General features: G+C 36.9%; 1 long non-coding RNA gene across 1 annotated transcript in view; it reads right to left on the reverse strand.

Moving 5' to 3' along the window:
• Positions 1 to 23,730, reverse strand: part of LOC118993294 (uncharacterized) — a 74,593-nt gene extending 50,863 nt beyond the window's left edge. Inside the window, exon 1 of the long non-coding RNA XR_005067831.1 lies at positions 23,603 to 23,730. This is a non-coding gene — a long non-coding RNA (uncharacterized LOC118993294). The remainder of the gene's footprint in view (positions 1 to 23,602) is intronic.
• Between the last annotated feature and the right edge of the window lie 359 nt (positions 23,731 to 24,089).

A 24,089-nucleotide genomic window follows, 5' to 3' on the forward strand; every position in this document is an offset into this window, starting at 1 on the left:
TAATAAATGAATTTGGCAAAACAGCGGGTTACAAAGTCAATATCCAGAAATCAAAGGCATTTTTGTATACTAACAATGAAACAGCAGAAGCAGAAATCAAGAAAAAAATCCCATTCGATATAGCAAAAAGAAAAATAAAATATCTGGGAATAAACCTAACCAAGGAGGTTAAAGACTTGTATGCAGAAAATTACACAACACTGAAGACAGAAATCAAGGAAGACACAAACAAATGGAAACATATACTGTGTTCATGGATTGGAAGAATTAACATCATCAAAATGTCCATACTACCCAAAGCAATTTACAGATTTAATGCAATACCTATTAAAGTGCCGATGGCATATTTCACAGACATAGAACAAACACTTCAAAAATTTATATGGAACTACAAAAGACCACGAATAGCAGCTGCAATTTTGAGAAAGAAGAGCAAAGTAGGAGGGATTACAATACCTGATATCAAACTGCACTACAAGGCCACTGTAATCAAAACAGCCTGGTACTGGCATAAAAACAGGCACATAGACCAATGGAATAGAACAGAGGGCCCAGAAATAAACCCAAAGTTTTTTGATCCAGTCATCGACCAATGGGCATTTAGCTTGCTTCCAACTCTTGGCTATTGTAAATTGTGCTGCTATGAACATCGGGGTGCATAGGTTCTTTTGGATTGGTGTTTCAGGGTTCTTAGGATATGCTCCTAGCAGTACAAAACTGTCATTGTTTGCAGATGACATGATAGTGTACATGGAAAATCCTATAGACTCTACCAAAAAACTGCTTGAACTCATTTCTCTGTTTTTTTTTTCCCCAAACACAAGAGCCAGTCCATTGCCCTGGCCCAAGTCATCCATTGATGTTAAAGCTGTCACTGCCAACTAGTGAGCTAGGCATGAGCTATGGACAGTGTGGACCCAGAATGTTATTACTAGCTAAGACTTTCAGAATTTCTGTCATTTGGTAAGTGCAGCATCTGAGGGCATAATATTTCCCAGCTGCTCACAGCTTTTCATATCACACTCTCCATGAGTGCTTTCCTATATTTCAAAGTTGTTCTGTCTGTAAAAAAACAAAAAACAAAAAACAAACAACTGTGTTCTTTCCTTAAGGATTGCCAATTTCTCTATATTAATTAATAGCTTTATGAGTATAACTTATTTGTCCCCAAAGGATTGGCTATATTGTCTTTTGCTTAGCTTAGGGCCTTTGAATAATTCTGGTGACTTGAGGACCTGGTTTCTCTCTTAATTCCATTCAGATTTTTCTGACTCCTGAGTTCATTTTTCTACTTAAGGATTTAAAGTGTTCTTTTGGCTCTTGAAGATTAAAAAACAAATCAGGTTGGGACATTTTGACAACAGTTACTAGTTAAGTTGCTGATATGGTATGATCAACAACGCACAAATATTTATGCCAAAGCTAGTTTATAAATTGTCCTCTTTAACTATAGAAGAATGCTTATTATCCTATATTGCCCTGTCTCTATATTCAAAAACCATCTTTCAGATATCTGCTTCCATGAAAGAGGTACATACCTGAAACTAGAAGTCTCTCTTAGAACTGAAGAGTATTCCTATCTAGGGATTGGGCTGCAGCATCTGTATTTTTAACAAGGCTGTTACGTGCACAGTAACACTGGAGATCTCTGCCTTAGTTTACACTTCTCTCAACTTACCTACTTTTCTTATCTCAATATAGTTATGTCCTGGTCTTACATATCATGTAAAATATGTCCTTGGAGAATAGAAACTAGATTCTATGCATCTTTACTCTTCAGGTGGTGCCCAGGGCTGTGTGTTGTTTAGAGCAGACTTTCAAATTGACATTTGTTGTGAATTTCATTGAATGTATGTGAGAGAGATGTGTAGACAAACAAAACAGGCCATATTTGTGCTGAATTTCAGGGAGAATTATAATTTGTCAACAAAGCAAAATTACTTGCATCCTTGGCCATTTGCCTTTTTATTTTCTATGTTCTATGAATTTAAGTCTCCCTGGAAGGATAGGAAAAAATATAAGTGTGATCTTAGATTATGTCCTAGAGCAGCACAGTCCAATGAAACTTTCTAGGATCATGAGACTGGTGTAATCCATGCTGTACAATATGGTAGCCACATGTGGCTGCTGAACAGATGAAATGTGGCTTGTGTGGCTGAGGTAATGAATTTCTTATTTCATTTAACTTTAATTGGTTTTAATTGAATTAGCCTCTCTTGGCTACCAGCTTCCTTATTGGACAGAGCTAGAGGATAAGTAGATAGTCTTCAACACTGAGATGATGAACATTTTTACTCTTCTCTCTGTTTTCCTCTTCAACATAGTGTCTGGCATATTATTTATTTATTTATTATTTGTTTTTGTTAGCCTCAACTGAAAAGTTTGTACTATTTTTTATCCTTGCCTTGCCTCTTATTTTGTTTTTTTGTTGTTGTTGTTGTTGTTTCTTTGTTTTTGTTTGTTTTGGTTTGGGCTTATTTATTTATTTTTACTTCATTTAAAAACTTAATTTTCTTCCAGTGTCTCAGGTTCCATTGGTCCTGTTGGTGACCCTCATAGATAAAATAAAATCTGATCCAAGATATGCAACTTCCCATTTCCCTGAACTTGATAGGGTTTTTAAAATATAAAACTTCCTTGGGTGAAGGAATCGGCAAATATTCACTGAAGGTTCTGGATGATTTCTGTTTTTATCTACCTGAAGGCTTTGATTTCACATCTTAAGGTCACATATGGATTGGCCACACATCTTGAATGTCACTTTCTCTTTCATTGGCCAAACACCCTTGCTAATTCAACTCTCCCACAAAGTAACTTGTCATGCCAATATAGGTACAGAGTCAGGCCCATCTGATTAAAGACCCAGCATGCAGTTTAAAATGTCAGACTGTTAAAATGTAGAATTAAATGAAGCAAGTAATCCAGTGATTTCTTAGTCAGGAGGACCAGATGCATACATGCACCTGGGTCCCGTTTGTAGATGTTGACAGTGCTGCTCAGTTGTAATCCTTTCCAGCTGAGTCCTCTGGTAATGGACTGTGTTGGACGGTGTTTAGTTCAGATGGTTAACTTCAATGGCATCAAGAAGAACAAGGTCACATGGGTCTTGATTTTCAGGGATGTTTAATAGACACCATCTTCTCCTTCCAAATATGACTTAACTGCTTGGCGGGGAGGGGTATATTAAATATTAGGGCAGTGGTTCTCAAACTTGAGTGTGCCATGAAGGACTTGTTAAACACAGATGTTGGTCCTTTCCTCCAGAGTTTCTGATTGGAGGGACATGCTGAGAATTTGCATTTCTTTTTTTTTTTAATATTGTCACATTTATTTTACTTTAGTTCTATGCTCTGCATGTATCACATACACATGAATGTGGATTAGTTGATAAATAAGCTTTTTGTCATTTTATTTATTTTTTATTACTTTGCTGCTGTTCAATTACAGTTGTCTGCATTTTACTTCCGCCACTGCCCCCACCCCACTAATCCCACCTCCCTCACTTGCTTCCACCCTCCCCCTTGTTTTTCTCCATGTCCTTTACAGTAGTTCCTGAAAACCCTTCCCCCCCACTGTCCCCTCTCTCCTCCCCTCTGGCTATTGTTAGATTGTTCTTAATTTCAATGTCTCTGGTTATATTTTATTTGCTTTTTTCTTTTATTGATTATACCATATGATCTCACCTCTAACTGGAACATAATAGAATTTGCATTTCTTTTTTTTCTTTTTTTAATTTAATTATTTTTCAATTTGCATTTCTAATTAGCTCCTGAGTGATGCTGCTTGTTCAGGGATCACACTTTGAGAAAAACTCTCTTAGGGACATAGACTACATAGCCACCATAAATCCTGAATTTTCAGGGTGGTTCCAACATCTTGTCATTTTATTCTTTTCTGCAAAGTTGATTTTGTAAAAATCTGTAGCTTACTATGTGTACATTTGTCACATGTTTTATGAAAATACGTGTACAAATTAATTCATGTAACAAGTATTCCCACCACGTGCTAGATAATATGCTAGCTTCTGGGGTTGCAGATGTGAACCAAACAAACCACCTCTTACATTCAGAGACTGTGGCAGTGGGTAAGGGCAGAGAGTGCAATGCAAAGTAAACAAAAAAATATGATAGGGATAACATGCTATCACTATCATAGGAGAGATGGAACGCCAAGACTCAAAAGACATGTGACATAGACTTTGATGCTTGGGAGGTTTTCCTGGAGGAAGCAACTTTTAGGTTGATAATTAGATGGATTTAAAAGAGGAGGTGGAAGATGGGAGGAGGGAAGAGAGAATAAATATGGGGGACTGGGAGGAACTATATTTTGGTGCTCTGCAGGTAGTAAACAAATCTCAGTGTGGCTAGAGCCTAGAATTTGAGAAAGTATTATATGATTAGGAGGAATAAGCAGGCTGAGGACCACAGCAAGCCTTGTGAGTAGTGCTAAGGAGTTTGGGTTCTTACAGCCTCAAGCCAAACTTCCTATCTGCCATACCCTTCATCACCTTCATCACAGTTTCATTTGGGAAACTGTGGTCCTCCAGGGAAAAAAAGCAAGAATGAACTTTTTTTTTCATTCAAATGGCCTGATAAATGTAGATCAAATAAGGATAGCCAAAGCTGCAATCAAAATACAACTTTATCTTCCACTATCAATAGAGCTTTATTTGGAAGGGTTAACTATCTCCTGCCCCAAGATAAAACTTTTCTACTCATTCTACTCATTCTTAGGTCACATGTAGTTCCTGTGCTTATAGAGAGCTGCAAACAGTTTTGGTTCACAGATCAGTATCCAATTCAGGATATTAATGAAAACTCTGAAATTGATTTAAAGACAGCACTTTATCACTTCCTCAGGCTCAAAGCTTCCAGTGGAGGAAGGAGACATGGACTTGGATTTTCCCCCTTCCCTAGTCCCCCAGCATGTTGACCAGAGAGCTCAAGCATCTGGACATAGGGAAGAGTAGGAAAGGGAAGAGAAGAAGAATAGAGGTAGTCCGTTGGAGCTGGCTTTGCTTTCTCCGTGCCTGACAGATGTTTAAAGCCAGTTTTCTATCACATTGGCCTTTTGGGGCTCCTTGGAAGCTCTATTTATGAACCCTCTGACCCTGACTTTCTTGAACTAGTCAGATGCTTCTCTCATCTGTTTGGTCAGTTATGTCATCTCCTTCCACTACCCTCAGGTAGTAAATGCTCACAGTGCCTTACATTATGTGCTCTTAGTCTGGCTGATGTCCCTTCAGCTGGGATGAACATTCCACACATTCTGCCAGCATGACACAGCTCAATCTTGGCATCTCCTTTTTTGGTTCTAGGGGCTCGCTCCAAAGCAGAGGAAGACCCTTTATGTCTTGAACAAAGACCTAAAGAGCCACTGCTCTGAAGTGGGGGGAGGTGTTAGTGCTCCCAGGAGTGACCCTTATAAAAGGGACAGTGTGAGGCAATAAATAAATTACTTTACTTACATTTCATTTGATGTGACATTTCTGGGATCTGTTCCACTGGAGGCCCAGATGGTCCTGATTGTGCTTGAGCCTCAATTGCTCACCCTATTTACCAACTCAGTAACTCATTCTTTTGTGGCTTTTTCTCTCTTCCCTTGTTCACCCTCCTCCTTTTCCTTCTTCTGTTTCAAATATCACCTGCCGAATTAACTCCACTCAAGTCATTATCTGAGACTCTGTTTTGGGGAAAACCCCAAAGCTAGATACCCTACTAATTTAGGTTATTTTTTGCTGAGATTTTTCTACACAATAGGAAGGACGATTAGGACCCCAAACCATACCACACTTATTATCTCTCCTGTGTTGCTTATATCATGGACAAAGTAATCATTAATACATCTATACATCATTTGACCTGCAAAACTCTGGGAGTGTGAACCATAACAATAGGCCAACCCAGCTCTATTTCCACAACCCAGCCTTAGCTTTTTTGTTAGATAATTATTTCTCTTCAATCCTTGTAATAAGGCCTGCAGTCTTATCAATGGAGACATTGAACTAGAGAGGCTTCAAACTAGGGCAACACCTGTCACATTTTAAGATGGAGGTGAAGGTGAAATGCAAGCATGCATAAAAAATGATGGAAACCTCATTCTACACCTCCACCCAGCCCTCTGCCTCTGCAGGGCTCCCAGAACATCAGGGCCAAGTTGAAAATCCATGGTTGGATTTTCATGATTGAAGGTCATCCAATGAAGAAGCTAGTGGGCCATCCAGTTGCCCTATAGGAAGCCCACTAGTTGCCAAGATGTATCACTGCTTCCCTGGCTCCACACAGAGCTTTCAATCAGATTTCTAGCACCTCAATCTAAAGAAGTATGGCTACCCTGGATCATAAGACATTGAGGAATACCTTCCAATACATGCATACAAAAAGGAAATAAATTATGTAAAAGGTGGGAAAATAGTTTTACAAGCTATCATTGTTATCCTCAGAGATAAGGAACATATTGACTCAAACATGAACTATATACTATAAAAAAGGGAGAATCATAGAAAAATACTCTGGAAATTAAAAATATGATCATCCATTTCCTCTCCCCCACCTTCCAATATTTTTAGTGGAATAGTTGGAAGAAACTTTTAAATAAATCTCACTAAAAATAATCTCACTAGAGGTCAAGGAAAAAGTCAAAGAGAAGCAATGCAAGAAGAAATAAGAAATTAGGAGATTAATATGGGAAGTCTTGTAAATCTCACTGATCTACATTCCAGAAATTAAAAGCAGAGAAAGAAGTTGGAAGAATATTTCAAAGAAGTGTATGAGTAGGCTAATGCTGACTATTATAACAAATAAACTGCTAAACATCAGTGGTTTAAAAAATAAATAAAAATTTCAATAAAAATTAAACTGTATTTCTGGCTCACCTAATAAGTCAATGCTCCTGGTTACTGGCCACCAAGCTGCTTTTCTCCTCATAATTACTAGGGGACCCATGACACTACTGTCTTGTGGCTCTGCCATACTGGCACTTTGCTTTAATCTTCATCCATCTGACAAATGGAGGAAAAGGGAATAGAGCAATCTACCCACTTCTACACTGCCTTGGCCCAGAGTAACACATCACTTTTCCCAGTCCACTGGGTAGAATGTACAATCTCACCTACCTGGATGCAAAGAGGGGACAGTATTCTGGAAGGGGAAAAACAAAATTTCATATTCTGTCTGAGTCCATTTGGGTTACTATAACAAAAATACCATAGGCTGGGTACCTTATAAATAGCAGAAATGTATTGCTTATAATTCTGGATGCAAGAAGTCCAGAAGGGTACCAGCATGGCTGGATTCTGATGAAGGCCTTCTTCCAGTTTGCAGACTTCAAACTACTTGCTGTGTCTTCATACAGTGAAACGGACCAACAAGCTCTCCAGAGCCTCTTTCATAAGGGCACTAAGCCTATTTATAAACACTCTGCCACTGTTACCTAATTACTTCTCAAAGGTCCCACCTCCTAATATCATCACCTTGGGGATTAGGATTTCAACGTGTGAATTTTGAGAAGACACAAACATTCACACCATAGCAAAGGGGGGAAATACCACTGGGAGTTTGCTGTCTCTGTCACAAAATTCAAGAAAGATTTCTGGAATTCAAGCATATGAATCTCCAGATTGAAAAGACAACCAACAAGAGCATAATTCAAAGAATAAAAAAGACTCACATCACAGCACATTATTGTGAAATTGCAGAACATAAATGGCAAGAAGATACTAAAATATCCTAGGTAGAAATATCAGGTCCTATATGAAAAATCAGGAATGAAAACTATTTTTAACTTAGAAACTCTGGTAGCTGGAATAAAATGGAGCAATGACTTCCAAAAATTCTGGGGGGGAAATAATTTCCAACCTAGAGTGCTATAGTAGCCAAACTACTCACTTAAAATAAGAGTAAAACAATTTTTAAACAGTATCTCTCATGCCTCTGTTCATAGCAAGTTTGTGGAGCATGAGTCATACTACAGTACACCAAGAAAGAAGTAAAATCCTGGGAACAGGAGAGAGAAGAAGGTTGATGGTAAAGAGAAGTTTTAAGAAGACAACTGTCAGAAGTCTGAGAGAGACTGGTCCTAATGGAACATAAAAATGGAGGGTACTTGGGAGGAAGTCAAAAAGGAGAGAACAGTAACTTTGTGAACTGAGAGATTTGATTGCATGGAAATCTGTATACATTATTGGAAGTATTATCCATAGGTAACAAGATAACTAAGAAAAGTAAATGAGACAGTTATTAGCACTAGACAAAAAGTTAGCAAGAAAATTACTTTAATCTTAGTAAACATTTAACTTATATTTACCCAATAATACTGAATAACAATTTAACAGAATGTTATCATCCATCTATGTTTGGATGATAGGTTGAGGTGAAGGGGGATGTAAGAGAACCACATAATTATATATTGAAATAGCTAATAAATATATGATGTCACTTTAAAAAACTGGTTCTATTATGAAACTAACTTAATCAGAGCTAATTTTGGATTTGAAATTTGTTATCTTATATAGACTTTCCCTCAAGTATTTCCAAAACATGTTTAAGAAAGGTTTAGATTTTCCATCTTGATGGCCCAATAAGTTCATGCTTTGGTGCAGTCTGCTCCAAGCACATGACAGTGATATACCAAAAAAGATAAAAAGAAGGACATATTATAAAAATGAATATTTCTGTGGCCTATAAATATAGTAGAAACTAAATTATAGGCAGAAGTGAAGCAAGGGACCTCTTGGAATCTGGATCTAATAGTAGACAGCTGGGCTTCTGTAAAGTAAGGGAGATTGAAGTACCCCGTGATTCTCCATCTCCACGTGGGATGTACTGACATAGCTTATTGCTTAAAGCTAGGGATGACGTGGGTAGTCCTCTTCTCTCACTGATTAAAGGAGGCTGAAAAAATTGGTGCTACTCACTGCCTGAACTTATACCTCACAGTTAATTGTAGGCCGAGCCACTGAGAGAACTCAGGTACAGTTGGTCAGCTAGGGGCTTAACCAAATTGCCAAATGGCTTGAGGCCCAGGTCTGTGATAACTCTTGTTCACTGTGAGGGTAGACTAGAAACAAAGAACTTTGGGACACTAACCACTCTACTCCAGTAAACACTGCCCACAACGTGAAAGGCAAGGTACAGAGCTTAGACTTCTACCTTCAACAGACTATAACAAGGTACTCCATTCAACTCCTCCAACCCTGTTAGAGTGGTGTCAGAAAAACAGGGAGCTGAGAATGGAGAAAATGAGTGTTATGTAGCTGAAAAATATCTAAACTAAAGAACGATGAGTCCTCAATTTAAAAGAATGCCTTAAATACCAAGGAAGGTAAATGGAAATAAATCCACACCTAGGCACATTGTAATGAAATTACAGAACATGAAGGATAACGTACAAAAGGTCTTAAGAGCTGCCGGAGAGAAAAGAAACAGAATGGACCATTGTGTATTAGATTCCTGGCAAATTTCTTCATAATTGGAAATAGGTGCCAGAAGATTATGGACTAAGAGCCTCAAAGGGCTGATGGTAAATGTCAACCCAGGGTTCTATACCCAGTTAGTGATGGTTCGAAACCAAAAGCAAAATAAAGACATTTTCAGTTGCACAAAGGCTAAGTGAATTTACTCCCACTCCAAAGATCCTCACTAAAGTAACAATGAGTGGAGGATTTCTGCACAAAGAAATGTAAAACAGAAAAAGTGTGGAGTACAAAAAACAATGAGTAGCATAAAGTTAATAGAATACATGAACAGATGTAGTTAACTCTGGCAAGAAATAGTTTATTTTTGAAAGATATGAATGGAAAATTATAAACAATAATAAAAGAGAGGACACAAAGTTTCTATGGATATCAAAGGTATTGAAGTCCTTGCTGTGTCCCAGAAAAGGGTTAAGACTACCAAACAACCGACTTCTGCCAAGATGGAGGCATAGGTGTAAACACTGTGCCTTCTCCCACAACCAAGTGTGAACACAACAAAGGTTTGGAGAACTAGGACACACCCAAAGACCAGAAAACGGAATTATACGGAAGTCCGACAACTACGAACCGTTCAACGGGGGCGGTAAGAGAGGCGGAGCCAGCAGCGGACCTAGGTCGGGCAGGACAGATCCCCCGACCTAGACGCGCAGGCAGCCCGGAACCAGTCGGGGTGTGGGGCAGATTGACCACGGTCGCACATTCGCACACAGTGAGATGGACCACACAGGCCCCAGGGGGCGAACCCAGTGGTGGAGGGCTGACGGCAGTGGCACACTCGCGTGCAGTGGAACGAAATGCATGGGCCTGGTGACGGTGGTGGCTGTGGCGCCGGGGCCTCGGCAGCAGGCGGCAGACGGGAAGCCATTGTCCCTCTTTGACCCTGCCCCCACATACAACTTCACAACCCAGCGACTTAGTTGCCCTGTTCTAGTGAACACTTTAGGACTCTGATCCTGCTACGGAACAGGCACGAACAGCCCAAAAGATGGTGCAAGAAGAACTCAAAGTCCCAGAGCCAATAAACTCTAAGTGACCGAGAAATTGCCAGCCTCTCAGAAGCACAATTCAAGACACTATTTATTAGGATAAATAAATCACAGAACTGGTAGATTATAGTCACAAATTAGAGGAACATATGAAGGCTAAACTAATTGAAATGAAGGGAGATGTCCAGGAAACCAATAGCGATGGAAAGGGAACTGGGACTCAAATCAATGGAATGGACCAAAAGGAAGAACAAAACATCCCACCAGGAAGGAATGAAGAAATGAGAATTCAAAAAAATGAGGAGAGGCTTAGGAACCTCCAGGACATCTTTAAACGTTCCAACATCCGGATTATAGGGGTACCAGAAGGGGGAAAGAAACAGCCACGAGTGGAAAACGTATTTGAACAAATAATAAAGGAGAACTTCCCCAGTCTGGCAAAGGAAATAGACTTCCAGGAAATCCAGGAAGCTCAGAGAGTGCCAAAGAAGTTGGACCCAAGAAGGAACACACCAAGGCACATCATAATTACATTAGCCAAGACCAAAATGAAGGAGAGAATCCTAGAAGCAGCAAGGGATAAGGGGACAGTCACCTACAAAGGAGTACCCATCAGACTGTCAGCGGATTTCTCAAAAGAGACCTTACAGGCAAGAAGGGGCTGGAAAGAAGTATTCCAAGTCATGAAATCCAAAGACCTACAGCCAAGATTGCTTTATCCAGCAAAACTTTCATTTAGAATGGAAGGACAGATAAAGTGCTTCTCAGATAAGGTCAAGTTCAAGGAGTTCATCATCACCAAGCCCTTATTATATGAAATGCTAAAGGGACTTATATAAGAAAAAGAAGATGAAAAATATGAACAGTGAAAGGACAGCAAACACACAGTTATTAACAACCACACCTAAAACAAAAGCAAACCAAGAGGACAGCTAGATCAGGAGTGGAACCATAGAAATGAAGAACACATGGAGGGTTAGAAACAGGGGGGGTGGGAGGAGGAGAAGGGGGGAGAAGGCACATAAAATAGCATAGATGGTAGGTAGAAAATAGATAGGGGGAGGGGGAGAATAGTGGGGGAAATATAGAATCTAAAGAACTTGAGACACGTGGTTATAAACTAAGGGGGGAGAAGGGTGGGGGAGGGAGTGTGCAGGTGGAGGGGAATGAAGGGGGGAATAGAACAACTGTAATAGTATAATCAATAAAATATATTTTTAAAAAAGACTACCAAACAACCTTAAAATTGTTAGAAAAATTTAGAATTGCTATGTATGCTAACATGTCTGAATAGCTACTGAAGTAATATAAATGCAAATTGTATCTTTTTTAATTTTTTAAAAATTATTACATTTGTTGTGGTGACATTGCTTAATAAAGTTATATAGGTTTCAAGTGTACAGTTACATAATATATCACCCATATAATGTATTGTATGTTTACCACTTAAAGTCAAATCTCCTTCTGTGACCACTGATCCTTCTTTACCATTTACTACGTCACCCAACCCTCTTCCCCTCTGGTAACCACCATACTATTATCAGGGTCTATGAGGTTTTTTTTTGCTGGTTGGTCTTGTTTATTCATTTGTTGCTTTCAGTTTTATATCCCACATGTGAGTGAAATCATGGTTTTCGACTTTTTCCATCTGATTTATTTCACTTACCATGATATTCTCAAGATCTATCCACGTTGTAGTAAATGGCAGTATTTCATCTTTTCTTGTGGCCGAGCAGTATTCTATTGTATATATATGCCACATATCATTTTCTTTTTCAAATAATTTTAAAATTTTTCACTTACAGTTGACATACATATGGTGACTGTGCCATATATCCATTTTAGGTATATAACCTAGTGATTGAACATTATATAACTTACTAAGTGATAAACCAGATAAATCTAGTACCCATCTGGTCCTATATATAGTTATTACAATATTATTGGCTATATTCCCTATACTGGGCTTTACATCCCTGTGACTATTCTGTAACTACCAATCTGTACTTTCTAATCCCTTCACTCTTTTCACCCATCCCCCAAATCCCCTTTTATATTTCACCCAGTCCCCCAAACCCATTCTCCTCTGGCAACTAACAGTTCACTCTGTGTGTTGATGAGGCTATTTCAATTCTGTTTGTTTGTTTGTTTTGTTCTTTAGATTCCACATATCAGTGAGATCACATGGTATTTGTCTTTCTCTGACTGGCTCATTTCACTGAGCATAATGCCCTCTAGGTCCATTTATGCTGTTGCAGTTGGTAATCCAATCATCTATGGAAGGATACTTCAGCTGTTTGTCTCTTGGCCCCCATAAATAATGCTGCAATGATTATAGGGGGTACATATATCTTTACAAGTAAATGTTTTAAAATTTGGGGGGTAGATACTCAGAAGAGGGGTTGCTGAGTGACATTGTAACTCTATTCTTAATTTTTTTGCCGAACCTCCATACTGTTTCCCATGGTGACTGTGCTGGCTTACATTTCCAGCAGCAGTGAACGAGGGTTCCTTTTTCTTCACAACCTCTTCAACACTTATAATTGTTTGTCTGGGTGATAATAGTCATTCTAACAGGTATGGAATGGAATCAGCTGTGAGGTGGTATCTCATTGTAGTTTTCAATTGCATTTCCCTAATAGCTAGTGAAGTTGAGCATGTTTTCAAATCTCTGTTGGCTATTTATGTGTCTCCTTGGAAGAAGTGTCTGTTCAGGTTCTCTGCCCATTTTTAATTGAATTGTTTGGGTTATTATGGTGGAGTTGTATGAGTCCTTTTATATTATAGAATATGAACCCCTTATTGGAGGTGTTGTTTGCAAATATCTTGTTTCATTTGGTTGGTTGCCTTTTAATTTTGTTGGAGGTTTCTTTTGCTGGGCAGAAGCTTTTTAGTTTGATATAGTTTCATTCATTTATTTTTTGCCTTTACTTCCTTGTCTTTGTGATCAAATTCATAAAATCTTCTCTAAGACCAAGATCCATGGGTTTTGTACCTGTGCTTTCTTCTATGTAATTTATTGTTTTAGGTCTTATATTTAGGTCTTTGGTCCAGTTTGAGTTAATTTTTGTGTATGGTGACAAATAACACATTCCTATATACTAACAATGAAATTTTCTAAAAAGAAATGAAGAAATTATTGTGAAGTTACAACAAAAAGAAGAAAATACCTAGCAATAAACTCAACAAAGGCTGTGAAGGACCTATATACTAAAAACTACAAGACATTGTTAAAAGAAATGGAAAAAGACACAAAGAAATAGAAAGATATTCTGTGTTCATGGATTCGAAGAATCAACATAATTAAAATGGTCATATTACTCAAACTAGTATACAGATTTAATGCAATCCCCACTAAAATCTCAATGGTATTTTTAAAAGAATTATAAAACTAATATAGAATCACAAAAGACCCCAAGGCCAAAGCAATCCTGAGAAAAAAGAACAAAGGTGGAAGTATCACACTCCCTGACTTCAAATTATACTACAAAGTGACAAAAATCAATACAGCATGTTATTGTTACACAGACAGACACACAAACCAATACAACACAGTTGAGAGCCAAGAAATAAACCCACATATATATGGACAAATAATTTTCAACAAAGGAGCAAAAAGCATACAATGAAGAAAAGAAAGCCTCTTCTGTAAATGGTGCTGGGAAATTGGAAAGCTGCATGCAACAGAACGAAACTAGCCTGCTGTTTGTCACCATATGCAAATTATATCTTTTAAAAAGAATTGATTAGAAAATTATTAATCCCACAGAAGTCAGAAAAGGAAAGCAAAATAGTAGCAAAAAGAAAAGTAGAGAAAAAGAGGAAGAAGACAATGGAAATAAATGTAACTTGCCAGTAAAAAATAAAAGCAAAAAAATAATATACATATTGAAAATGAAGATTATCAGATTGGATAAAAAATAAAATATACCCACATGCTGCTCATAAGAGAAACAAATTAAAGATAGTGACACAAAATATTTGCAGAAAAAGGAATTTTTAAAAAAGATATCCAGGGGAACACCAATTCACAAAAACAAAACCAGCACACTAATATATTATAAAATAAAACACGTAAGGAAAATGTATTAAATGGGAAAAGGGAGATATTAAAAATGGAATGAGTAAGGAAAAGTAATTATCTACTGAAACTATAAAGAGGTTTTGATATTGGTAAAATGTGTTTGACTAAGAGTTGATTGTATCAAGAATCTAGGTGATTTCTGTATATTTTAAGTATTTGTTGTAGGACCACTTTTTTATTTTTTACAATATTTTATTAAAAAGTAAAAGGATTTTTTAAAAAAAGAAAATTGATAGACTAAGAAATATGATATTTAAAAGAGGTAGTGCAGTGAATAATTCAGAAAGGGCTAAGAACATGTGTTTTGTTTACAGTTTCCTGGTTATCAAAAAATAAGGTGATCAAGCTTAATCTTATAGTAATGAAGCATATAGATTTATTAAGCTCTTATTATCAGTTTTAATGGTCTGTAGAGAAACACCACCCTCTTAGAAGAACAACTGAATTTTTTAAAGTTTCAAATAAAATATTAGAATGTGTGAATATCAGAATGTGGGGAGATATTAAACAGGCTACTCTGTAATGAATAAGGAAATAAATATTTATGTTCTACAAATATTAAATAGTTTGATACAGCCATACTTAGTTTGACCTGGGAGTCAGATATATCAAGAATCACATTTTCAAGGATAAAGTTCAGAAAAGATATGGCAGGAACCTGACTCTATATTAGTAATCCATTTTTTAAAAAATGCTGATACTCCAGTAATATTGGCACCTACTCCCCTAATCTACAGTTGTATGTCTTGAAAGATATAACAGAGAGTTGTTTTGTTGAATTATTTGTCACCAATATTTCAACAAAGCTTTTATAACTTGTCATTTTCATATTTGAAGCTTCATACATTATTAACCCTTACATGTTCATTTTGTGCAGGTTTGATTGCTTTACAGAGCTCCTGTCAGTGTTAACACAGCCTTGAAAACAGATATTATCACTCTGAATGTCCTACTGATAGCAGGAAGGCTAAGTAAATTGAGGCAATGTCACTCAAATATGCAATATAATAATTACGGAGAAGAATTAGCAAATATGGAGCTATGTTGAAACGATAATGTGAAGTGAAAGTAGGACATACGGGGCAAAGTTCTACACACTCTGAATGTAAGCATGCAAAATGCAATAATTATATTAAAAGAGAATAAATAAGGAGCTATTAAAATTGGGCAGTAAGATTTTAAATGGTTTTCTTCTCTTTTTTTTAAATTCTCCATATAACTATTACTTTTATAATTAAATTTTATACTTTTATAAATCTAATTATATTTTAAAATAACTAGAGTAATTTGTAAAAGAGTGGAAAAATACAAACTTTCGAAGCTGAAAAATATATCAAAGAAAGGAGAATGATCACAGCATTAAAAAGGAGGTTCACAATAGCACATTCAGCAGTAAAAAGAATGGAGGGTTCAGGCCAAGGAACAAGTCAAATACTAATGCCCAGAAGAAAAACAATGCTTGAGAGTTAAGCACTTCAGACTTTTTATTAGTTCTTAGTAAATAAAGTAAGATTAAAGGAAAGCATTGGAGACAGCCAAGAGATCTTCAACCTCCTCTTGTCTTGGCAGTAAGCATGAAGAAATTAAATAAAGACCATATGTTCTATTATTCTACCTGGTCAGCAGGCTATAGAGTTTAGAAAGAAAAGAAAAGAAAAACAACTTTCAAGAGCATTCAGGTGTACAGCTCAACTTGAGGAGCTGAACTTTGCTTTCACTCAAAGTGGTCACTTAATGCAACCAAGAGTGGCCAGTTCTAGAACAGAACATCCACAGTTTCATTTCCCACAGGGCTTAAGAATTCTACTCACGAGTGCCTGCAGCACAGGCTTGGCCTTTGTCTTCAAAGTATGTTATGCATTCCTACCTTTTAGTTATCTAAGCCTCTTTTCTGCCCCAGTAGTTTAATTCATATATGATAAAGACTGAGGCAGATGAGTGTGCATGTTTCCTAAATTTGAAATGGAAGTGGAATCAGAACAGGATTTTCTCAGTCACATCCGTACTAAATAAAGTTTAAGTGTAGTAACTTGTTCTTCAAAAGCCCCAATCTAGTTTTGTAAAAAATCTAAGTAAAATAAAAGTGAAAGATTTTATTATATAATGGTTATAATATCATTATATATAATAATAGTTATATTATCATTAATGTAACTCAAAATGTTTTCTCTGTGGACCCTGTTTACTTTCTATGTGCCACCCCCCCAGCCCAAGGGTAAAGAGAGGGGTCATTCTAACAATAGAGGCACTGGCACCATCCTCAGTCATGTACAGAGGCTGGGGATGATGGGGCATCCATCTGATTTTCATCCTGGATCTTAGCTTCCTGGACTTTTCCTTGTAAGCAGGGATCCAAGAATGACAATGTAATTCGCCTTGAATGCATAGCCACATCACTTTCTTTATTTAACATGATATCCACCCAGACTCCATTAGAAGAGGCGACACATCAGCAACTCCCATTTAAAAGTATCTTTTAATATTTTTCCCTGTAATGACATCAAACCCAACCTCCTGCTCAAGGCTTTATCAAGATACCAACATGACTTTATTAATCAGTATCACCCCAATGAATTCATTAAAAATTTAAAAAATAAATCAATCATTTTAAATCGCCCAAAAAAGATAGAGCTAACCATATGATCTTCTGCCCCACCTCCAATTACTGTTCTCCTTATTAGCATGTGAGTTTCTCTTTATAATGTCACTGGAATAATGTGGGGGTCTTAGTTCCTGGGCAAATGGAAAATGTGCAGATCAGTTGTGACATCACCTTTTATGATAGCTAGTCAGTTTCCCACAATGTTATTAGTTCCTTGAATTATTGTGGTTGAAAAAATAAAAGCTGTTATAGCTTTGTCTGCTTTATCTCATCAGTTCAGCTGACGTACACAGGGTCTACTGAATTTAATAATTTAACTCCTACTAACTTGTATCATCATCATACACATTGGGCTTTCCCCCCGATTTACCATTTCCACTCAACAGTATTTTTTAAAAGATTGGCATTATTTATTTAAGTCTGGGATAAGGTTTGCAATTATAGGGACACCTTAAATGTACTCCTTGCCTCTGGTTCATTACTACAGATTTGGGAATACTGTTAGTAAGAATGTCTTCTAAAACTGCGAACTTTCTTGGTTTCAATAAGCAATTTTCTTAGTTTCAATAGCCAATTATAGGATTTCAATAAGCAAGATAACTCTAATATAGAATGAGGTTGATGTTTGTCATGAACTGTTATCTTCTGTATCTCCTTAGGAGTTTCCTTGGAGTTTTTGGTAATCATCATAGAAAAGCAGTAAAATTACCTTTGACAATCCTGATCATGTCCAAGAAAATCCAAAACAAGAACTGGTACCCAAATTTTTGTCAGATAGTTTATTATTTCAAAGGAGGTCTCTGATAGGAAAAGTGGCTACAGCTAAAGAAAGCTCAACACTCTATTATCATAAGTTTATCATTTCTATGGGGGTTGGTGGGTTTCTTTTTTGGTCTGGGAACCATGGTCTCCATAGTCTAGGGAAATACTCCTCAGATTCTTAAAATTTTTCTGTCAAATTGTTTATGTATGTGTTTTCATGTCAATGATAATCTAAAAACAATAAAATCATTTTGAGTTACATTAATGATAATATAACCAGTTAACCAGTCCACAATTTCTTATGCCAAATCCCTGAAACCATGTATACTTTAGAATTCACAATTTTTCAGATTTTAGAAAGATTATATGGTGCATATACTGTATTATGCAAAACCCAAAGTGGAGGCTGAGGAAGCCCTAGGAAATCAATCCTGAATATTTTTGTAGTGAAATATGTGAAGCTAAGTATGATAAACATAAAATATGAATTTAAAACAAAATATGAAAACTATTTGTCTAAAATGTAATTAGACTAGAAATAAAAAATGAAAAGCTATCTGGAAAATCCCGAGTACTTATAAATGAAATAACACACTTCTAAATAATCCTTGAATCAAAAGATCACAAGGAAATATATAATATATAAAATATGTAAGATACAGCTAAAGCAACACCAAGAGGAAATTTTATAGCATTAAACCTTTAATAGTAAAGGTCTGAAATCAGTTTCCTAAACTTCTATTGACTAAATCAGAAAAGGGAGCAAATTTAACTGAACACAAATAAATTTAAAAAGTAAACAATAATACAAAAAACCTTTTAGAACTAATAGATGAGTTTAGCAACTTTTTCAGATAAATTTGCTAGTTGGAATATAAAATGGTTACCACCACCAGTACAGACAAAAGTTAACCATATACTTATTTTATGGTTTAGTAGTCTTCTTCCATAGTTGCATGAAGACATTTCTCTTCATTTGTCCAAACAGAAAACTGAATGTGAAAGTATTTAGAAAGTTTTTTCATAATCATATAAATTAGAAACAATTCAAATGTTCAGCAGTTGGTTAATGAATAAACAAGTGGTGGTACATGTATAAAATCAAATACTGCTCAGAAATAAAAAGGAACAAACTATTGATACTCAGAACACAGGTGAATTCAAAATCATTATACTGACTAATAGAATAAAGTCTCACATGGCTGCATACTTTATGATTCCATTTATGTTGCATTCTGGAAAAAGCAAAACTATAGGATCAGAATATACTTCAGATCAGCAGCTTCCAGGATCTAGGGATAATGGGCATAAGAAAACCATTTAGTGGAGGGAGGATGGAGTTATGCAGTGAACTAAGTCACAAATTCTGATAGTGAAAGAAAAGCAAACTGCCCTTTATTTTTCCTTTTAATGGAAAAACCAAATGAGTGTTCTGATCCTTTCCATATTTAAAGGTATGAATACTTATAAAATTATGAAATTAATGCCATCCTTTAAAAGCCTCTCTAATTTGTCAAAGCAAACCTAATCTTCATAGGCAAGGTCTTGCTAACTAAAAGCAGTTTGTGAAAAGATAGAGGTGCTCAATGGGAAACTTAAATAGAGGAATTTGTAGAACCTGAATTGTCAAGAGCATATTATGGAAATTCAAATATATTAAAGCTGACCAAATCACTGAATCTTTCAGACACATTTTCTTTAGGGAGGGCTGGGAGTGCTGAATGGAAGCAGTTACTCATTCTGTTTTCATAGTAGCTGGGCTTCAGCAGACATACAGATACATATTATTACAGCAAGACCTTCATATTCTAGTGCTTTCTAAAGTAAACACCTACTCTTCTGGATAATACAAAGGTAGTATTTTCTGATGAACTTGTTAGTTAAAAGTAGCAAAAACTTAAATGAGGGGTGTACTCCAGGAGGAATGTGAATAAGATCAGAGACCTTATTCTTCAGTTGTGAAAGGATGATTGTCTTTGACTGTGTCAAGACTTAAAGGGCAATAAGCTGACAAACAGAAATCCCTTGGCATCCCCCATGGAGCCATTCAACTGGTTAGAAAAAATCTTTAAAATCACAGTATTTCCAAGGATCAGGAAACAAACCAACTTCTGTGAAAGAGAGAATTTAAAATATAGAGTTTGGTTGGGTTTTTTTTAATATAGCTCTGTGATGCCTTTTCTTTTTATCTTTAATTTTTAAATGTCTCGCACTTGAAAGATCTTCCCTTGGTCCCGATTTCCCTCCAACTCCCAGTACCATATCTTTGTACCTTTATACATACTGTCTCCACCTCACCCTCTCCAAATCCCTTCTTCACCCATTCTAATCACTCCATTGACATGCCTGTTGCCAAAGTCATGAATTGGGTCAGTATTTTCAAATTCAGTGGCCAGTTCCCTGTCCTTAATTTATCTCGAAGCACCATTCAATACAGTTGCTCACTTACTCCTTAAGCTGCTAGGACACTGAAATTTCCTGGTTTTTCTTCCCCTCACTAGGTGTTTCTTCTCAGGCTCCATCATGGACATCTAAGTATTGGATGCCTAAGGACACATCCCAGTGACTGTCCCTCTTCTCTCCCTAGTAACAACTGTAAATCCTATCTATTCACCAATGGCTTCCTGAAGCAGGTAATAGCAAGTTGACTTATTCAACACTAATTCCAAACCCCTCTAGCTTGCTTTCTAATACTGGAGAGGTTATAAAGCTAAAATTTTATGGTTTTTTTCTTATAGCTAGAGTGTAGACATGTAACTTAATTTCTTTGACTCAAGTGCACAAGTGCAAGATTTGGGTGCAGCAATGACTTGGAGAGACAGGGTCATTTTCTCTTTGTTTATAACTTAAAGTTTGTACCATTTTTAAAATTTTATTTAATTATTTTTCAAGTACAGTTTTCTGTCTATTACTCTCATGCCAACCCACCCCCCCGTGCTCCCCCCTCCCATTTCCACCCTTCTCAGTTGTTGTCCATGTATTCTTTATATATGTTCCTCTAAGTCCCTCCCCTATTTCCCCTGAAATTCCCTCCCCTCTCCCCTCTGGTCGCTGTCCCTCTATTCTCTGTTTCAGAGTCTTTGGTTATATTTTGCTTGCTTGTTTGTTTTGTTGTTTAGCTTCGACAGGGTCATTTTCATGATGGCTGAGGCATCTACTTTGTTGGATTTCCAGTGCCCAGTCCCTAATGTTACAGTGAGTAGTAGCACCAGTGTTATTTCCATTAGAACTTTTCCATTGTATGGTTGGACATTTGTCCTGGCTGCCTTGTTCTGGCTGCACATCCAGATCCTATGCTATCTAATCTAGAAATTCTTGGAACTATGTAACATCCCATTTCTGTTTAATCTGGCTAGCATGGATTCTGTTGTCTGCAGTTAAGAACCCTGTGCAAAGCCACTCCCACATCTTTATTTTCAGCCAAGCATCTAACTTTAGATTCCTATTTCCAAATGGCTACTTGACATCTATGTTTGGATAGCTAACAAGTTCCTCAATGTTTCCATGTTAAAAATAAATTTTCATATCCTCCTAAACTGGCTACTTCCCTAAATTCCTCAGCTAAGTAATTCATGTTGTAAAACTTCATGTCATGTCTTTTTGAGTCACTTCTTATACTGAATCCCTCTACAAATTCTGTTGGCTCAGTCTTTACAACATTTCCCAAATCTGGCCACTTATCATAGTCTCCACCCTTGACACTGAGGTCTAATGTAATAAGTTCTTAAATTATATCCATGCTTCTACTCTAGCCCACCACAGTCTGTTCTCCTCACAGCTATAGAGGGGTCTTGTAAGTCTTCTCTGATCTGCACTGCATTGCTTTTCTCATCGTTGTTTTTTGTGTGATATTGTTCACAAAGTTGGTCATCTGAATCCCCACTTTGGTTCCTTTTAGATTACTGCTGGATTTAATGTAAGACTAGGAAATACATAAGAACATTACTTTCAAATGAGGAAAGTTACATAAAGAATGATGAGCTCACCTCAGTATATCAGGACATCTCTGACTCATCCCAGTACTTGTAATTAAAGAAACTATTTTCAGAACTTCATAGTCCTTTGACCTTTATTTCATTTGTAATGATCACTTCCTGTTCCAAAGTCTTATTCATTTTGTTCTTCAGTTCAACTTTTTGTTTCTTTGTTCCTACTCAGGTTGCTATTATTATGATAATGTGCTTTATTCATCTGTAGGAAGAATATAAAATAATTTCATTACTATCTCCATGGCTTCAGGTTTTCCTTCTCCATTCCTTCCAGCACAAAGTCACATAGATGACATTTCTAAGTAATTGTTTTGGCCATGCCATTCTCATGACCAAAAAAGCATCTTGAAACTCTTAGTTTGGCTGCCAAACTGTTCCACAATAATCCACCCCACCATCCATCCAGGCAACCAGCCAGGCATTTGTTTGAAGGAGGTGCTAGTCATAAGGAATAATAAAATGATGAACTGTACACAGCATCTATAAACTGGGTAGTAAATAATGAATGGTACAGTCCCAGTGCCCTAAAAGACCTCAAAAGAGAGTGTAATCATCCTTTGGAGTGGCTACCTAAGTCAAACAGGTGTTCTAGTTTGGGGATCTGTAGACAAATAGGGAAGTTGTGAGCCAAGGGTAGATGAGAGGTCACAGATCCTTAGCCTGTTGCTGACTATGGTTCAGGACTCTTGCTAGGGAGATGTTGGGAATGAAATTAAACTGTGGGCTTCCTAGACTAATCTATAAGCTCTGTGATGATAAGCATCATGCAAGGATCTGTCTAGTACCACCTTGTGTCCATCATCACTACTTAACATAGTAGTTGACTGTGAAATATATTAATGATTAAATAATTCAAAAGACAGAAGATTAATACCTGTCTTGGGGGTTATAAAACAGTACCCCTCAACGGGGGGTGTTTTATCCCCAGAAGGCATTTGGCAATGTCTGTTTGTGGTTGTCACAAGTAGGGTTGAGGGAAGGTACTGGAATTTAGTGGGTAGAGCCAAGGTTGCTGCTCAACATTCTACAATGCACAGGACACCTCCCTCAATAAATTGTCATCTGGCCACGAATGTTCATAGCACCAAAGAGGTTGAAAAACCCTGATTATAAAATATCACTTCAGATATCTTTGTCTCTTTCATCCAGCAGTATAAAAAACAACCCACAATTCTAATAGAAGGAAGCAATGATTTTGCTAACGTGTTTACTCTAAGAAATTTGATTAGTAACATGATATCCCAATGTCTTTGGCAAATGGCTTTGTTACACTAATGAAAAACCTGGCATTGTCCTTCCACTGGTGAAGGTCTAAAAAGACATTCTAAGTTCCAAAAGGAGAACTTGGCAGAAACCAAATATAATTGTGAAAAGCGCAATGCCCTAGGAGAAAGCTGCCTTGAGGAGTAAACTAAGTAGAAACTTAGATCTTCAGGTTCTAGTGATGACTAATTGAATCCATGAGGCACTGTATGTTGAGTCTCAAGTTCCATGGTACTTAAAATGCCATGTCTCCTAGAACTGCCTTCAAAATGAAACTATAATATTCTTTGAAGCTGGGAACAATACAGTTGGCTAAAATTGAAAAGTGAGCAAAAATGGTAATATTTACTTTTTAGCTACCACAAAAGATATATATGTAGACTGCTAAATTGCATGATAGTTTGGTCAGAGAGGTTAATATTCTCCAGGATGAAAAGTCACCTTTGCACTCAGGAAGGGGACACTCCCCATGATGATGACTCCATGTTCTTAAATGTCCTGGCCAGTGATGGAACATTTTTCAGTGTAATGTGCTCTCCTTTCAGGACTCTTCTCGGGTTTTCCAAGTTTTTTTTTAAGTTAAGACTTTTTTTTTTACTTTTTATTTTATTTAATTCTTGTTCAAGTACAGTTTTCTGTCTTATATTCCCAGCCCTGCCCCCCCCCAGTGCTCCCCAAGTTTTCTTTATGTCAACTTTGCAACCAGAAATAATATTCACATACCTTGGCTCAGATCGCCCAACTAACGCAAAACAAAACAAACCCCCCAGAACTCTTTTAAAAGGTTTGTTCTGTATACTAAAAACAAGAGTTATACAGTGGATTGGACTCTTCAAAACCTACACATTTTTCAGACACAGATTAAAAAGTGCACCTTTGTTCCTGCCACATAAAAGAAAAGCAAATCTTTGTTTAATGGTTAACAATT

The sequence above is a fragment of the Sturnira hondurensis genome, unplaced genomic scaffold, assembly GCF_014824575.4.
Source record: "Sturnira hondurensis isolate 20B ecotype Veracruz unplaced genomic scaffold, ASM1482457v3 Scaffold0008710, whole genome shotgun sequence".
Lineage (NCBI taxonomy): Eukaryota > Metazoa > Chordata > Mammalia > Chiroptera > Phyllostomidae > Sturnira > Sturnira hondurensis.